Below are 19,398 nucleotides of genomic sequence, written 5' to 3' on the forward strand. Positions count from 1 at the left end.
CTGACACTACTGCCCAGATGGCAGCAATTATAAGAAGGGGAGAAGGTCAAGACATGTCAGAAAAAAGAGTGTTTGTGTTCATTTTTCAGTTTTGGCCAATTGTCTTTTCTAACATGTAACTTAGAACCAGGCTGATTACCAAACAATAGAACAAATCCTAGGAGTGTTAAACACCTGTAACTGCCGTCTACAGCAAGAACAATGGTTTTGATTGCAGGCATGTTGCTTGACATTCTATGCTACTTTGAAAAGCAACAAATACCTCGCAACCTAGCTGTAATCTTAATGAAACTCTCATGAAACAGCTGAAAATGTTGTTATTCAGTAAGGCATTCCCCAAGGGATATGTGAGCACAGACATGGAATTTAAAGAGATTTGTGCATCACAACTTGTTTGTATTTCTGTAAGGAAAATTTTGTATTTTATGTAAATTTTGGCAACCATCTACATGAAGCATTTTTGGTTGAGGTTGACTTCTACCATTCTGGTGTCTGTTGTTTAAAAGTTGTGGCACTTACCTTCAGGTAACATTGAATAATCTGTGCTCACCTGAGCTGCATTTCATTATAGGATGTGCAGGTGGCTGCCTACCTGCCTATTCTTGGTGGCCTGTGCTAAGCATCTCCATAATACAGTATCTCATCTGGCTGAATTGATAGGCTGCCTTCTGGAAGCCACAAGAGCACAATATGACATGAGTTTCCCATTAAACTCGCCCCGGACAGAAGCGGCATGTAGAGCTTTCCACTTCATGACTAACTTCACTATTTTAACTTTGAGCTCCCACAAAATGATTTCTTGAACTGTACAGGGCTTTGCATTCCTGCTTAAATTCACACCTTAACAAGCTGTTTGGGGATCATAATGCTTCCAGCTAGTCCAAGTCTCAACAGTTCTCTGGTCTCTTCCACCCTATCCTTTCATAATAGACTGATCAGTTTCTATTTCCAGTCTCTCACATACAGTCCAGACAGATTATCTTCGATATTTAATGAGATCTTGGCCCCCGCCTGATGCTTTTGGCTAATATCTCATTAAAAATGAGAAATAATAATGAAAATATTGCAACTGGACATAATTGTATCACAGACTGCAAACAAAGAATTCTATTTAGAAGACACATACATGAACTAGTAATCCCATTTTGATTAACCTCAAATTTCTCCTTAACTTCAGTAAGTATGGTGTATAAATGTCTTCCGAAAAATTGAAAGATTACGAGAGCCCAAACAGCAAACCCTGTAATTTACAATTAACCACTTTCAGTTAGTCTGTAGCATTCAACTATCTACTTTACAAAGTTCAAACTATCAGATTGTGCAGCAACTGTATGTACTGGTATTAATCTTTAGACACTCCCCTGATACTCAAATTCCTTATGGTTCCATTACAGGATACAATGTGTGCCACAAAGAAACTGGGAATCACAAATAAACTCTTCAGAAGTATTCTTCCAGCTATTCCAAGCAGGAGTCTGTGCAACCAGGACAAAAAACAGAGGAAGGAAAGCAAATCTGTTCCCATCTTAGCCATTCTTTCCATGGCTTCTCACTTCCTCCTTTCTGGTTTTAGAGCACTGAAGACCTCTCAGGTATGGAGACACCTGTGTCATAACATCAGCTAAGGCTTTTTTCAGCGGGAAGTACCACCAGGCCCATGAACCACGGTCCCCTTAATTGCTTCTTTTCCCCCAAAGGATGTCTCATGAGAATTTGGTTAAGAACAAGAACCTTCTTAAACATATTGAACACCTGCACCAGAAAAATCACATTCTTAACTGTAGGTATGTGATTACTTAAAGCAATCTTTGCAGGACAGGCTGCCAGATAAGAAGCTGCCTTGTGAGTAAAGCTTTCCTTTTCCTTTAATTTCAGAAAACAGATTAATTTAATGTGCAGGTGAGTTTCCACAGAGGTGACGATATTTGTAGGAAAAGTTCTCAAAGTCTGTCAAGTGTTACTCTGTCAGTGGCCATTGAGCTCTTGTCTGAAATACACAGAACAGAACACTTCCTATAACTGAAATTACTCTGTGGTCTGTGACTTTTGAAACAATGCTTTAGTTTCCGTGACTGGGAAACCATTTAAAATTAATAGACTTGGTAATTGTCAGCCTCGAATAAACCACCTTCAAGAGTCTCATTTTCTGCACAGCAGCACATGCCAAAGTAAAAGACAACATTATACAGATCTGTATGCTGTTCTAAATGTAATTGGTTTCAGTTGTTTTGTGTGTCCTAAAGCAACTAGAAAAGTCATAATCAGTGCAACCACAAACAAAACTTTAATTATTCTTTGCATTTTAGGCGTTCTGAAGATGGATGTTCCCATCTGGTTTCTCACAGTCGCGATGACACACGCCGAGTCCTTCTGGTTTAGGCACATTATTTTTTTTTTTTTCGCCTTCCTGTGTGCCCAGCCAAGCTGCCCTACGCCATTCACATCGCCAGGCTCCGGCAGATGGAGCTAGCAAGCCACTTGCTTGGCTTAGAGACCGAGGATGGCTAAACGGACAAGAACAGAGACTCCCATGAACAGTTCCAGCTGACAGCAACTTCTGTGCGAATCAAACAGCCCTCTGTGATTTGCTCTTTCTGAAGCAAAGTGATAAGCAGTTTCTTCTCTAGTCTCCTACTTTAAACCACTGCTCTCCTATCAGTACTTGGCTTATCCCTTCTTCACAGAAGCGTGGAAGACAAAAGCAGACATGGAAAAGGCAAGGTGGATCTGTTCTTCAGTCATCTTTTCTTCTCATGGTCAAAGTCACAGTTTACCATGGATATGAATTCCCTGCTTAAGCAATTACCAGTCCCAGATGTTATTAAACTGCAAATAACATGGATCTATCTTCACCTAAAAGGAAGGTGAAGTGACACATTTCATTTAGATGCAGCTGGCAGAAACTCCAAAAGAAAATTAAATAGGTCAGAACACATCTTTCTGGCACAGCAGAACAAGACTCAAGAAGGACATGAAGATTATGAAAGAGAGAAGAGGATTAATAAACTGAGTTTGCAGAGGATCCTAATCTTTCTATTGTAGAACGAGACAGAGCTTCCAACAACGAAGAAGTAGTATGTTCTCTGGAAGTTCTTGTTCCTTGGCTGCAACCTCAGCTACAGTAATCATTTTCTTAGGATGCTGTCTAACAGTGCAGTATGTCCCAAGGCAATAGCAATATCCAATCTGCTCTTCTACAGAGCCTTTATAAAAGAGTATAAACTGAAAAAAATTCCTGCTGGAACACTGGAATTCAAAATGAGTCTCTGAAAATAGGAGCTACCAGCATTTAAAAATATTATTTCCCTCTACCTAAATAAAGCTGAGACTGTGTGATAGGTTCAATCAGAGAACATGACCCAAAAAGATGCATTTACATCTCCCTATACAGAACTGACCATAGCCCTGTTCTTCACACTCTTTAATCTTACTCCCCTCTGATCCATGCAACTAGAGAGTAACTGCCGAAGCGCAATTATACCAGCAAAGGCTGGAATGTCCAGCGCAAGAATATGTGGCCAACAGACTACACAATACTTACCTCAGTAACTACTATGGCTACATACAGATAGAGGCAGATTCTGACAGATAAGTTTATTTTTCACAGAAGCAGACAGTGAAAGAGATTCCTTATTTTTTTCAATTTAATTTTCAGGTAATTTAATGTGTTGAGAATTTTATTTTTAATACAATCAAAATTTTATCAGCTGGGGAGGGAAATGCCAAAATGAGAGTAATGTAATGATGATAAGTTGCGACAGGTTGTGCATACCAATCTATTTGAACTGTACGCTGTTAGGCTGTCAGCAATGTAAGAGTAATTGATGTAGCAAAATCTAGACAATAATAAATGAAGAAAGAGGATAAATATTATTAAGAACAAGGTACTGTTACAACAAAACTACATTTTACAGGACCAAACCAAGAATTCTGGCTAAGAACCCATTGCCCTTCTAAGAGGCTTTGAGACAAAGACAACTGCTGAAGCCAGAAAGCCAGAATAATAACATTAGCAGTATCTTGTTAGAAAATCAGACTTGCAGCTGGTAATAAGAGACTCTAAGAACTATTATTACATTAACTTCTAGAAAATACATAAGGAGATTTATAGCTACCATAAAAGGTGATTGCTTCACTGCTATCGCAAGCAGTATTAAACCCAGGCATTAAATCATGTTGAACTAGAACTAACCTGAGAAATTTGAGATTTTGACTGAGGCTCTGCTTTTAACCAGCTCAATTAATTAAAAAGAAAGAAAAAATGAATGAAAGAGCGAGCAAGGGGGGCAGGGGAGAGAGATATTAATGTTCTTGTTTTGGTAAGTGTTCACGGATTCACATATTCAGAGAATTCCCAGCCTCTGCTCAGGATGCTGGACAAAAGGTAATTAAATAGGTTAAGACTCCCAGGCCCTCTGACTTCTCCCAGAGCCTTTACCAGTTCCCAGTAAGGCATTCTGAATGTTCCAGCTCCCACCCTGGCCCATTAATCTCCCCCCAACTATTCCTCCTCCTTACCAGAAGGGAAGCAGGTGCTTCACTGCATTTGGATGCAGACTGAGCAGGAATCAGGCAACTCCTAAGGGAAAGACATTTCTGTGAGCAAATCTTACTGACACAACCACATGATCTTATTTCTGAAAACCAGGTCTGAAAACCAGCTTTACTGCTCAGTGCTTTTGCTCTTAAGTTTACATAGGGAAGAAAACTTTTTAAGTCACTGTCTTCCTCATCTGCAGGGGCAGTTTGGCTTCTATCTGCTGTAAACAGACGCTCCTGTGGTCTGCACAGGTTCTTGGTGTTCCAAGCAGAAGGCAGTCAGAGCACACAGCGTTCGTAACACCTCCACTGTGGCCCATGTTACAGTACAGTCTGGCAAACGCGCTGGCAGAGAGCCACCACCTTTTCTAAAAGGGTCCAAGGAACAATCAGACAAAGGAAAATACATGCTTTCCTTCTGGATAGGGTCTTCCTAAGGGACACCTTCCACTTGCCTATCCTTTTATGCTACCAACATGGTACAGAGGGACATGTATCAAAGGAGAGCTGATGTCACAGGCATTTTCAACTACATGTCTTTGCTGGAAATGGGGCAGGGTGAGGATTCTGAGATGTCTTTAAGGATTTGGGGGGCTCAGGCAATGACTGAGGCATTTTTTCATAAGCTTAGAGAGTCATTTTGCATCACTGAATTTGAATGGTGTCAGTGGGGCCCCTACTGCAATGAGGCAGCTAGGCCATCTAAAATGGCTGATGCAAGAAACAGGGACACAGTCAACTCATTGTTTCTTCCTTTTCCTCCCTGGAGGATCCCTCCCAGACACCCTGTGTGGCACTGCTGGAGGGCGGCTTTCCCTCCCATCCTGGGCACGGTGCAGTGATGAAGGTAAATCATATATGGGATCTATGTGGACTTGACAGTGTTAGGTTTGCAGTTGGACTCAATCTTAAAGGTTTTTTCCAACCTGAACAATTCTGTGATGCAATGCTTGCCCTCATTCCCTCTAGTGCACAGCCCATGGATGAGCTCAACAGTAGTAGTATAAAGTAGAGAGGAAACTATAGCTCTACCTCCTACACATTAATTAGCTTTCATGCAACGCATCTTTTTGGACATCTCTAGAAGTCTTAATCTATGTCAGGAACTAATTAGTTATGAGGAAAGATTCTCACCCATACCTTAGCACATTTACCCAAGGAAAAGAGGCCTGAGAAGCCTGAAGTCAGGTAGAGCACAATATGCTGGCAGCTTCTGAGGAGCCCAGTGACAGTTCAGGTACAAGAGGTCTGCCACAGGACAGGACCACAGGGCACAATGCTGCCAACTGATGTCAGACATGAGATACTGTCTACATACCGTAAACCTAGCTGCTGAAGCTGTCTAGAATCATAAGAGTGGAAAAGTAATTTCAATCATCTTCCCCCTTGCTAGGTTGTGGGTCTTGAACTCTGCTTCTTACAGCTGTACCACAGTATGGGCCAAAACTGACATTCTAAAAAAAAAAACCAAAACCAACCACAACCAAAAAAAGACTATCAATTAATAGGCAAGCCGATTCTTTTTTTTTTAAAAAAAAAAAAAAAAAAAAAAGAAGAAGAAAAAAAGAGGGAGAAAGAAAATATTGGCAGTTGGATTCCCAAGCTGACACATTTTTCAGCAGTGCTAAACAGAAGCTATTGCAATAAAAAGTTTTACTGCAACTATTACTGGAATTACTGAAATTAGAACAAGAGGGAAAAAAAGCATCCTTATTTGAAGTGGTTAGTCTCATTGTTTTGTGATTTCTGCTGCACAACTAGCTAACTGATGATTTTAGCCTTTTAGCTGTGGCTTAAAGAGGGCATTATGAATGCTGGCAGGCCCACTTACATAGAGGAAACAGACTTCTGCACCTTTTTGTATATAGCTTGTAATCCAGAAATGAACAGATGACTGTGTGCAAAGTCTGGTTCTCCTGATCTCACGCTGATGTCAGCTCCAAAACCAACATTTCCTTCACTCAAATTCCTGAAACACTGGCCTACTTTCCGTATTTGTATTCAGACCCCCCCCCCCCCCCAAACGAATAAACATAGGAATACTGTACAGCAGGTGTTGTGCAGATCATGATCTCTGTTCCTACTGGGATAGGTGGGGTTTTGTACTTTAATTGTGCTGTTAAGAAGTTTACATGAGTCACTGCCTCTCCTCTTTCCTGCCTTTCTAACCGCCTTGTACTATACCAACAGGCGTGTGTGTGAGGGGACCGTGGGTGTGTAAAAAGAAACTTGAAGAGTCCCCACAGAGATACCAGTGCGGCTGGTAATGTTTCTAATCTTGATTCAGAATGACAATACATAAGAAGTTGCATTGCTAGCAACAATGGTAAGAAGGAAAACAGAAAATCCTAACGAATCCTAGAGAATCCAAATTCAGAACTAAACAAAAGTACCCCAGCTAATCTTTTCTCAGTGAGGGCACTCCCAACAGTTATTTGATAGCCAAGGAAGAAAAAATAATATGCCAAAATTATTTTTTTCAAATTAATCTCTTGGGAGGGGGAAGCAGGAAGGGAACGTAAGTTGTCTTTGTGGAATGTTGTTAGATGAGAATTAAAATTCCAGTCTTTACTGAGGCCTCTGCAGGAATGTGCAAAATACTGGGTACATTCCCCTCATGCACATACACATTTTGTGTTTTATTTTTCCATGGCATGCTGCTTAAAGGCTCACAGCTGCATTCTTACTTGGTTTCTCAGTAATCTTGGTACATAAACACAGTGACACCCAAAGCTGCACTTCTCAGCCCTGGTGCCTTAGCTGAAATAGAAGCCATTTCACCCAGGAGTGAGATACATCTGAAGGTCCATGCTGGGACTAGGATGAAACTGCTACATAGGACCAGCCTGAGGTATAGTTTGCTCCCTCCACCAAAAGCTTCTCAAACATGCTACCAAAGAAGGCTTAGCAAAACTTCAGTGGTCAGCAGTGGGACAGCTGAGGCCCAGCAAAGCTCTAATTTAATTTCCAAATGGTTAGCATCTGTCTTATGCTGTAAACCGCCACTGTTAATCTTCATCATCTATCCTACTGTTTGCAGTTGTTACCCAAACTTTCACAAACAACAGAATATTCTTCCCAGGGATAGGAGAGGGGAAATTTTTCTTCCCATGGTAGTTGGCCAGAAAACATAGTCTGAACACCACACACAAGGAAACCTGTAGAGGGGGAAAACACATCCCTTCACAACAGGACTGTTCCACAATTCCTAACAGAATGATATAAACATTTTTCCTAATATCTAACAAACAAACTATACAGGCCACTTATTGTAGGCAACTATTCAATAAATTCCAAAATAACACTGTATGACAATAAAGTCAGATGCCAATTACTAACTCTTTTCACAGTCCAATCCCACTGAAGTCAAAGGCAAACTTCCAAGACAAGTATAAATGGAGACTTGGAGCTGGATTTGTTAAAGTATTCTTTCAATAGATGCCTTACGATGCAGACAATACTTTAAAAGGTGTCATTGTATACCTTAATCCCACTTGTTTGCTGAAGATAAGTGAGAGTTTCAACTCTGAAAATCCCACTAAATATAATCTGAATTTCTAGGAGCTTAAATAGCTTTGAAAAAATGCGTTCATGCATGAAATTCACCCTGTGTTGGGGCCAGAAGAGGATTTTACCCTCCATTGGGAGCAAAGGTATACTGAGGTCTCCAGCCGTAACAAGCAGGGAACCTCCTGCTGATCACACTCTTTAAGGCTGCACATGCCATGTTACAAATTAGTGTTAAAACTCAGACGCTAGAATTGTAACTTCCATATGCAAGAGGAACACAACAGGGTACAGCGCCCACGCTGTACGTAACCAACAGCAGGTCCTCACAGACTGTCAAAAACTATGTTCCTGGAAGCCCCGCAGTGCCAAAACAGATCCCCCTTGTATGGGAACTTTCCACAGACTACGAGTACTGTCCAGTGAGCAAGGGCTGGCAACAGAGTCCTGCCCTGGTGCCTTATCACTGATTAGAATGAGTTGTTAGTTACTAACTGCAGTTTCTGTTGGACTCACTAAGGGCAATTAGGCCAACAGTCAGTTTAAATTTTAACTCGTAGATACATAACCTTGCTTTTCTAAGAGCAGTTCAAGTACACCTCAAATTCCATAAGAAAAGCTCTATTTTGCATGGCAGAAGAGGTTCCTAGCTCTTGCAGCACTGAGCATATTCAAGCAAGCACTGTGCTCCAGATGACTACCACCAACTAACATCTAAATCAATCAATTCCATGAGCACAGACAGTAATTAAGTCAGTTTTCTATGGATTGGTATCTTATGGCCTCACTGCTGCACAATAATACACAAGCTCATGATACAGTCTCCCTCGCATACAATTATTTGGTCTCTTCCATCCTATTAACCTATTTAGACTAATTTAGGACACTGCTTTGCTGTTAAAGCTAGCCAAAATTAGCCAGGGGAATCCACAGGAGTCAGACAAACAGTAAGGTTGCATTAGGTCTCCCTGAGTTAGGAACCTAGGCTAAAAATAAGCTATCCTCTGCACAACTATTTTTAAACTGCTGTACTGTCAGGGAAGATCAGGAAGAGAAAATTCTTAAAATTCTGAGCATGTCTGCTCTTACACTCTGAACACAGAAATCAGAGTAAATTCTTTTCTGAAGGCCAGACTCCAGTCAGTCTAGGAAAATACAGGATTCTCCGTATCTAATACTGCCTAGTGCCAACAGAACATTGACTGAGTCACTTCCAGAGAACAGTCCCCAGGCCTACATTCCCAAACATGAACAGGCCTACCCATTTATTTGGAAAGTTAATTATTTAACAGTTCTGACCTCAGTTACCGAGGCAGCCTGTGTTTCCTCAACACAGCACAAAGAGAAGCAACTTGCTTAATTGGAAAACACAGTGGAATGATGAGTCTTTTGTGTTCACAAAATTCACCCAGGTTCTGTTTGGCTGTGTTTCCATCCAGACCTTAAACCCACCCCAAAATAACAAACACCACCGTCAGGAAGAAGCTAGGCTTTAAGTGTCAAAAATAACTTGTAATCAGCTGTCTGAGACATGCCCAATTACATAGTCAGTACTGCTACAAAATTATTTCAGACCTGGGTAAAATCCTTTTACTTCTCCATCATGATTTCCTTGTTAAATGAGGCAACAGCATACACCTTTTTTCCCTGCAATGTACTTTTCAAAGATTAATTGTTATCTGTAGAATTTTGAACATCCAAGTGGCCAGCGGGAACTAAACATTATTATATCTTCAAGACCAGAAAACTGACCATATTTGACAGGTAATTTGAAGTGCATGTGGGCAGATATTTTGTAGCCCACACATTCACTGTCATCATTTATTTTTCTTAAGGGTCTCAACAAAACTGCTTACATTTTTCTTGAACAAATATGATATTTAAAAAGCCATTTATTTAATGACTTCATGAGAACCTTAAACTATTAAAGCTCACCCTTGGAAAATCCTTTTTGTCACAACTTGCAAGCCTGATTCTTCACTATCTCATTACATGGTTACTTGCTCATTACCACTGAAAACAGCAGAAGCCTTTTCAGTTACTTTAGATCAGACCCTTGCAACGATATAACAACTCCGTTTAAAAAAGCAACATTAGTCCCAGTTTTCACGAGCAAAATTGAAGGAAGACTTACAGACTACAAACAGACCTAAATTAAGAATGGAAATTTTGCCTAACACAAAAGGAAGCTTTAACTAAACTCACAGCCATACCTATTATGTTTTACAGCTGCATTGTTCAATCCACTGATGAATGCCAGGCACATCTGTTTTGATCTTTTTTTTTAAAGCCAACATAATTGATAAGCTTACACATGTTATTACTCTCTCACTAATATTTAAATGAACGCAACACACTTTACTTAATTGCAACAATAGAGAATCCACAAATGAAATAGCACACTTCTGGTTAAGGCAAGGTTATATGGGTGCAAAACCACTTGTTCACAAAACTGTCCAAATCTAATTACCATCTCAGAACACACAGCTAGGATAAGCCCCAAAGAAGAATATGCTGCAAATAGTAAGCAAAAGCCAAGGGAAAACTGAAGAATTGTCATTTTTAGTAGCCTGCATGGTATGATTTTCAGGTAGGCTAAGTGAAAGATACCAGTTACTGTTCTGAAACCAAAGGTAGAACGCGGGTATGCAGAGCTGAAGTCCAGCAGATCCATCAGGCCTGCATTCTTATTATCACATGAAGCTGAACTAAGCAGCTAAGCTCTTTTTGCACTCAGAAATGTAATTTTGTATTTCAGCTTTACAACAGACCATAAACTCCAGACCAAAATTCTCCGTGCTTCAAAAACTTCAGCAGATAAATTCCCTCTGGCAACATACCGAGATGACTAGTCTCAGTACAGTGGCTGATACTGCATAGCAAAATAAAGGTCTGTGGATATGTAGCCCTCAGTTTCTTTGGCTCAGCTGTGTTCAATTTGTCAACTATTGAAAGACCAGATGACACTCCAGAACATGCATACACAAACAAGGCTCCCCTTGAATGACTTCCTCATTTTGTCTGTTCATTTAAGAACACATGGGGCACTCAGCCCTCTCATCATTTTCAAACAATGTTGATCTTTTTTATCTAGTCTCAGAACTATGTGACTTCTTTTGTGTGTATGGTTCTAGAGACCTGTGTTTATCAAAACAAATCCTGTCACGATATACCATTTGTCTATTATTTTTTTAACATGTTGTGACAGAAGCCCACGTTGCAGTGCAGTGGGAATTTACTAGCAGACACTTTTGAAGAGTAACATGGTGCCACAGTCTCAAGAGGTTCATAAAGTATTTGCAGAGCAAATCACCTCTCCAAAGAGCAAAGGGCAAAAGCATTACTAATGCACACTTGGGACTCCTGTTCTAATGCTGTCGTTTAAAGTGCTGAGGGCGGTCCTGCACTTAAGAGATTACTTTTGCTCTCTTCACCCCAAACATCCTCTGCTACTGGCCAATTTTTTATATATTAAAGGAGCTGGTAGCAAAGGGTTTGGGTATGAACACAGCATTTGTCCTGAAAAGTGAGCAAATCCCCAACACCCAAGAAAGCTATAAAATGAATGCCTCAAAAGACACTCCCAACTCAAACACAGTGACTCACGCTCATTTGCTGTTAACACAGCTTTGCTAACTGAGGCATTAAAGCAACTGGCCTTATTTTCAATGTATGTGTACGTCACACTCGGGCAGTCGCAGATCGGAGAGATATCACTAGTGCCAGAAGCGCCTGGGTGGCAGAGTGCAGTTGTGCTCCAGGGTAAAGGAGGAGTGAAGCTGTTTTACATAGCAGAAACAACCTGCTGCTCCTTAGATGAAGTCTGTAGGAGAGGTACAAAACTGAAATTCTGCACTAATGAGACAGGGCATTGCTTAACAGATTCATCCTTTGTTAAAAAAGACTGACTATATGTAAATAACTTGAGGGAGGGGGAATTGTTGCCACACTCCAGCACACTTGGACTGAAATACAGAATGTCATTTTTTAATAACAGGAGTATTTCTCATTGTATTGAAATAAAAAGCATATACAAATTCATGTTCCAAGGTGCAGGCTAACTACTAAAGTAATATTTGTAATATGCAGTAACATGCTGCAGTGTGTCTGAAGGAAGTAAAGGAAAGTAGGAGATACGCATTCCCTTCCTCCGCAGTGTCTTTTTCTGGCTAGGTTCACCCAGGGTACCGAGGCAGATGGCTCTAATCCAGTACGGCAATTCCTATTTCTCATGCCACACAGCCTCTTTTTCTCTTTATTACAGGGGATATACAAATACATTACGCTGTTTTACAGCCTCTACAGTGAGACAAAGGCTCTTCACTGCTTTTACAAAGTACGGTTTGTGTGTAGTACATGATACCCCTCGGTGGAAGGGAAGTGTTCCATTCCTTTCTCCCCAGATCAAAGCGTGGGTGGACTGCTGAGAGAACACACGTTGGCGGTTTTCTTGCATGTTTCTCATTTACCAGAACGGAGTGAAAAATCTTGCCGCCGCAGTTAGAGCAGGTGGAGCCCTCGGTGCCCATCCCCAAACCCGCGGGCGGTGAGACGGGGGAAGGCAGACGCCGCTCCCCCCCAGCGGAGCAGGGGCAGGACAGAACCCCCACTGCCTGCAGGGCCGAACAGCAGGGCTCCCTCGGCGCTGCGGCGGAGCGGGGCCGGGCTCCCCCCGCCCGCGGGCAGGGCTGCCCCTGACGGCTGCCCCAGGCCGGCCGGCCCGGCCCCTCCGCCCGCGGCCTCGGCCCGGCTGCGGGGAGTCGCCCGCACCCAGGGACAGGGACAGGGGCCACAGGCGCGCGTGCCCGGGCGCGGCAGGCGGCAGCTGCGCGCGCAGCGCCCCTCGCGTGCCAGGGGGCCCCGCCCCCGCGCCGCTATTAATAGCGCGGTGGCGGCGGGCGCGGCGCGCGCGGGGCACCCGAGGACAGCAGCGGTGGCCGCTTAAACGGGCAACGCCGCGCTCGCCGCACCGGGGCCCCTCACCGCATCTGCCCCGGCCCGCCGGGGCCCGCCGGTTCCCGCCAGCCGCTGCTGCCCGAGTGCCGTTCGGGCGGCGCCCCCCGCCTGCGGGCCCCGCCCGTTGCGGCGGTGGGGTCCGCCTCGGCCCGGGGAGGCCGGCTCCGGCTGTGTCGGGGCCTCCCTGGCTCGGCGGCTGGCGGGGTCCGCTCCCCTCCCCCGGCTGCTGGGCTGCCCGGTGCTCCTCGTCGGGCCCCCGTGTGCCAACTGCCTTAACGTTACAAAAACTCGAGGCAAGTACTGAGCTGGGTAAAGACGGACACACTGGAAGCGGGTATTAAAAGCCCCCACACTGCACACACTCCTTCATTTCCAGCAGCAAGAAATGTAAAAAGGAAGGTGTCTGAAGACCAAGCACCGAAAGTTGCTGTGGTTTGACCTTTTCTATACCTGTACTTCTGCAAAACCCTGCCCACACTCGGGCCGACTGAGGTGTGTGCCTCACTGCAAGCAGTGTTCTATCGGCGGCGGAAATTTCCACTTGCCTGGGTGTTGATTTTGTCAGGAGGAAAATGGCTAAGAGCAGCGCTTGCCCCTCTCTCGTGTGATCCTCACTATAACTTGGAAAGCTGGAACAACCCAAACAAAGACCTTCAAAGCCACAAGTAAGTGTTCAAGCCTCTTCGTTTCTGCCAAGACCAGAAGGACGTTACCCAGTATTTCCCGACTGCAAAACACAGGCTTTAACTAAGGGAAAACCTTACCAGCTGCTACTTGCACAACAGCAAGGAGCCAGGATCCCATACACCTTTGAATTTGCAGTTCAGCATGAATTTCACCAGAGGGTCACTTAAGAGGAGGAACCCACGTTCTGTGAAAAGGGCTACAGAGTTACACTTAGCTATGCACCTAGCTTACCAGGAGCCTACGCTGCCCGTTTCTACCTCTCCCTCACTCTCAACAAGCCACAAAAAGCTTCATACGCTATATCCTTTTTTTAGGGCTTAAGCAGACATTACTGGCTTTGCCCTCAGTCTAACTAAATCAAGTCAGCCTTGAACTTTGCTAGATGACTAAATTTGTAACATAATCAGCAACATTTATGTTTCCGTAAGTCCTCACTTGGTGGCCTGGACACAGCATTTTGACATGAGCTGCTGACTACTACCCTTCTTCCTACTTCCTCTAGCCCAATCCTGTGTGGAAGCAGCCAAAATAAGAACAGGAAGAACTCCACGTGCCCACTAGCGGGAAATCTTGCTCTTGCATCAGGAGTGCCTAGCTATCTTATACCTAGCAGGATTATCATTAATTTTTTGAGAAATTAACTTAATCATAACAGCAATAAAACCTCCTGCCTTCTCACATCAAATATCCTAATTTGTCTATATTAATTATGCTACCTTTTGCTCCATTTTCTTGCTGACAGTATCACAATGCTTCTCACAGAGTGAAATCTTTTTTGACCCAGCTGAAGGGAGTAGACCCAATTCTACATCAACAGCCCTTTTTCTCTGTCTGCACCTTTTTGGCCACCCAGAGGTATATATCATCACTTTTTATGGGTTTGGGATTATTTCACACATTGAAATGTATTATGCAGGAAGACAAGAAATGTTCATGTATACATTTAAGTCATAATAACCTTTGTGGTTTTATGTTTTGTTGTATGACCTCACCATGCAATTATCATAACTATACACACAGATACACAAGTCTACAACTACTACTGTAATTACTGCTATCTCCACAGGCTTTTAAGTGTTCAGCTCACTAGCTATACTGCATGGTGGCACAATCACATGAGATTTACCAATACCATGAATTTTTTGGTTTAGTTTTATTATTTTACCATAATTGGACTAAAAGTCACTGTTCTGGCACATTCCTCACTGGATATTGCCTTTCCCAGCATCTAATATATTGTAGCCTGTTTCCACTATGTCCGTGAATGCTGTCTTCCCTGTCCTAGTGGACTTTACACACTAAATACCCCTTTCTACAGATCAAGCTCTTTACTCAACAAGAGCTCAAGCACACTTTGGAGTTACAGAAGCAAACATCATGTGCTATCCTGTACCTGCCTCCCCCCACCCCACCCCAGCCCCTTGCCAGAATACACTGATGGCAGACAATGTATTTTGGTAAGCCTGTTTACCGCAGGTGATTTTCTGACGCGTTATGAAACACCTAGTCAAGCAGACCTGGAACGAATAGCCTTGATTTTCTGGTTTTCTGTGCCATATAACTATACATACACCTGAGCTGGAACTCTCTATTTCCAGTTTTTGAATGAATGTGTACCTTTTCACTGACACGGAGTGAAACCCCAAGGGGCCAGGGCAGTGGAAATACAGGAGGTAGTCTATAAAAGCCTCTACAAACAAAAAGAGAGTTATTGGGGTCTGTTTGGAGCCATACACATTTAATTTGAAAGTATCCCAAACTGTTGTTTTTCTTGTAAAAAGCGGCTTGTTCTGGCCCACATTCTTTAAGAGGTCTTTGCCAAGTTATGAACAATGCTTCATCAAAACATAGTATTGTGCAAAGCACGTAAACATATGCCATAAAGGTTATACTGTTATTCTTTCCAGCCACAGATCACCCTTGTTTTCATAAAGATGTTTCAAGAGGAACATCTAATTCAATTAACAGGATGCTTTCATTTTTTAAATTATGTACATACTTTTCAGATGTATCACCAAAATCTAATCTCCAGCATGCATGCTGAAAATGCATGCACCAATGTTCACAGTATAAAAAGTTACACGCAGATGAATCATGCATTCATGGTGAACAAAAACAGTGAACAGACAGACTACCGAGACAGGAAGTCTAAAGCAAGTCAAAAGCCAAAACAAGTTACTTACCCCAAACAAATTCAGAGATAAACTAACCTCCCTACTTTGGGATAACATGATATGATGATTAGTAAACTTACTTAGTCATGTGCGTGTGAACAGGTAACGGTAACAGAAAAAGAGAGGAAAAGTCCTTAAAAAGGAAGGAAAACAAAAGAGAAAAGGACTAAATTCTGTATGAAATGGAGTGGAATCGAAGGAGGATTGGGACAGTACTGAGACAGGTGAGACCAGAGCCTGTCCTTTTACATGGCTGCTGATTACCAGTTGCCACCACTAGACCTCTCAGATGTCTGGGTCTGATGTGAACTGTTCAAATTACAGTGCTACCTGGACCATTACAAGGCTGTGTACAAGGAAGCTGTGTCAGTCTTGATGCTGAACAGTGGGGAGGATTCATTCTTTACGTGGAGGTTTATACGTACTCCACTTGTTGTTGCCCCATTCAGAAATAGGTGGTTGTGCCTAGCATCACCACATTTGTCATCCTAGCCAAGCCTCAGGAAGGCAGAGGTACTGTCTGCATCTCTGGGTATGGTCCAGATCAGAACTCAGCTGTGGTCTGGGATACTCTGGGAGGTAACATACATGCATTTGGCTTTAAGATTCAGACAAGTCTGGCAAACCACATACTTTTGGAAACAGCTGCTCCTCCTGTCAGCAACAGCAGTTAGCCTGTACGGAGCAAGGGGTGCACCTAGGCCCATACCACCTTCTGGGTAACTAAGCCTTAAGCACCCTCCTCCCTGGCCTATACAGATGGCATTCTTGGCTAGATTGTTAAAGAAAGAAGCCTTGGGGACTCCTATGGGAAACTGTATATGCAGACCATGTGAACCACGGAGCACGCATTTATTCACCCGATTACCTGTACAACCCTGCAACCCATGTGTTGTAGCACCAAGTTATTGCAAGGAGCACCTACTCACTGACCACAACTAAACAATGAAAAATAATGGGACTGAAAAGACAAAAGCCAGAACATATGCTTAAACAAAAATGAGCAATCTTCCTTCTTTTCACCTTGACATCAATGCAAGTGTTGGCGAGACAGAGGGGGAGCTTTACAGCACTGAACCTCCCTCACTATACTTCTGCAAGACAGAAAACATTGCACTTTTAGGAACTTCCATCACCTTTCCTCTAGCTCAACTATAGCTGCTATTACTGGTGACATTTTGATTCCATATGATATATCCATGCAAATCCCTGTGAATTTCACATACTTGAAGAAGGCAGGATTGTACTCTGGATCTAGTCAAGTCTCACACCATTTTGTTCTTGTGAGCCTTGGGACGTACAAAAGACATGCATTATCCTTCTTTATTACAAGAGTTATTTTTACTTCTTAAATTCACGGATTTACATATGGAGAAGGTCAACATACCATGCTTGCCTTGTCCATGGCAGGACCCTTCCAACACCATCAACAGGTGTCTAAGGTAACAGCCTGCAATCCATTTAACTGTGCGACATTTTCTAAAACATGCCAAAAGCAAATCTCACAAGTTGACAAGTGAGATACAAAACCATAGTTTACATGCTAAAGAAGGAATCTTAGTTCAGTCATGCTTACTGAAAATCCAAATTTGTCTTTGTGGGGTTGTTCTGACAATTCAGTAAAACATACAACATGCTCAGCAATTAATTGCAAACAGCAAGGAGTTAAATAAAGAGCAATAAAAAAATATAATAATAAGGCTCCCATCCAGCGTGATTTATGGTGGGCTTTTGAGTATTCCTGAATACACAACATCCACAGATTTGAGTGAAAATATAAAAAGTAGCACACAAGTTATGCTAGTAATGCTATGAGAATATACTTGTATGTTTTCCTCAAAGATGAAGCAGGCTGAACACAGCAGGTTCCATGCCTGTAAGAGAGGTAACATGGGAAAAAGCGTAACTAAAAGAAAGTATTCTTCAAGATGAACTCCACCAAATGACAGGATAGGAGAGTGGGGGTTATGATTGGCAAGAAGCATTCAGCATTTCTGCAAGAATCTTTTTGAACAAAGTGACAATAACAAAGGTAATAGGAACAGTGGAAGACAACTTTGAACAGGAGGTCAAAAAAAAAAAAAAGAACTGAAAATGCCAAGACAGTTTAGCAAGAAGAAAAGAGATATCAATAAATAGAGCTGCATGAGCTGTTTGAAGCCTGTCAAATTGATAAGAAATGGCTGACATTGAACTAAAATCTAGCAAGAGAATGTAACTCCTTATAGTATTAAACAATATGCACAACATTCTTTGTTCTCCAGATTTTTTGTATTATAAATTCAAATGTCTCTCTGCCTAACAACGATCAGTACCCAGTACAGCATAGCATTATGCGGCAGCATGGTTAGAAATGGTGATGTTACCATGCTATTGTAGGTGAGGCTGTGGAGGTAGGGATGAAAACCCTAACATTACCAGAATGTTCTTCAGTTTTAGATTTTGCAGTTTGGGGAATGCTAAACAGTGGATGTTCAGACCACTGAAGCCATGAAAAATTCTTTAACTTGATTTAACAGCCTCCAATTGGGCATCCAAAATAAAAAGTCCAAAATGAATGGAAAGTTTTTAAATAGTTGAGATTAATGACTTGCCAAAGGCCACACAGGAGATTTGGCATGTGCTGGCTTTACTACCACTTTACTCTGAGAAGCACATAGCACGTGTAATCTTCAATGGGACTTTATTATTTCAGTGGCACTTTTCCTAGATTCAAGTAACATAATGGTCAAACAGATAAATGGAAATAATAATTTAAACTTACATGCTTTTAAAAGTGTTTCTTAAGAAGGAAATAGTTTTCACCATTCTGAAAACATTATCCATGGGGCACCATAAGGACATGCTGCGGAATGCATGAATTTCACGGCTTTTAACTTCTGATTTTGTCCAAAATTGCAGTCTGTTAGTCTTCCAATATTAAGGTCACTTAAAATAGAATGAACTTCTGAAACCAAAATTGCAATTTCATTACTGTTCTGACAGTACTGTCACAGTTTCCACCCCGTGCAGGAGGGCTGGCCACTTCTTCTGGAACTACACCAAAGGCAGCAAGCAAGTGACACTGCAGACAGGCTGCTGACAGAGCCTGCAGTGAGGATGTGCACGATCAAACCTCCAGCAACTACCACCTGGAATCAGAACACTTATACTCACGGAAATATCTGGGCAGAACAACTTACAAACAAACCTCTCACTGTATTAACACACTGGCTGGCTAAATAGGTATGGACTAGGAAGAAATCACTGTTTGCAACACAGAAAGCCACACATCAACATAATTCTTACTTGTGCCCCAAAACTTAATCCCAAAGAAAAGTAAAATGTCACTTGGAGCTATTGAAAAAAATTGGAAGACATTTTTGCCATGAATGCTAATTCCCAGCTCCCACAGATGCGCTATGTCATTAGGATTCTGCATAGCAGAGGTTAAGCCACTAGAGAGCTATCTAGTTGCTAAATTTAAAATAGAATTGGATTGTTTTACTTGCAACTTTTCGTTTCCAGTCTTGTATCTCAAAAGTCTAACTCAAGT

This window comes from Falco cherrug, chromosome 7 (assembly GCF_023634085.1).
Source record: "Falco cherrug isolate bFalChe1 chromosome 7, bFalChe1.pri, whole genome shotgun sequence".
In the NCBI taxonomy this organism is placed as follows: Eukaryota; Metazoa; Chordata; class Aves; order Falconiformes; family Falconidae; genus Falco; species Falco cherrug.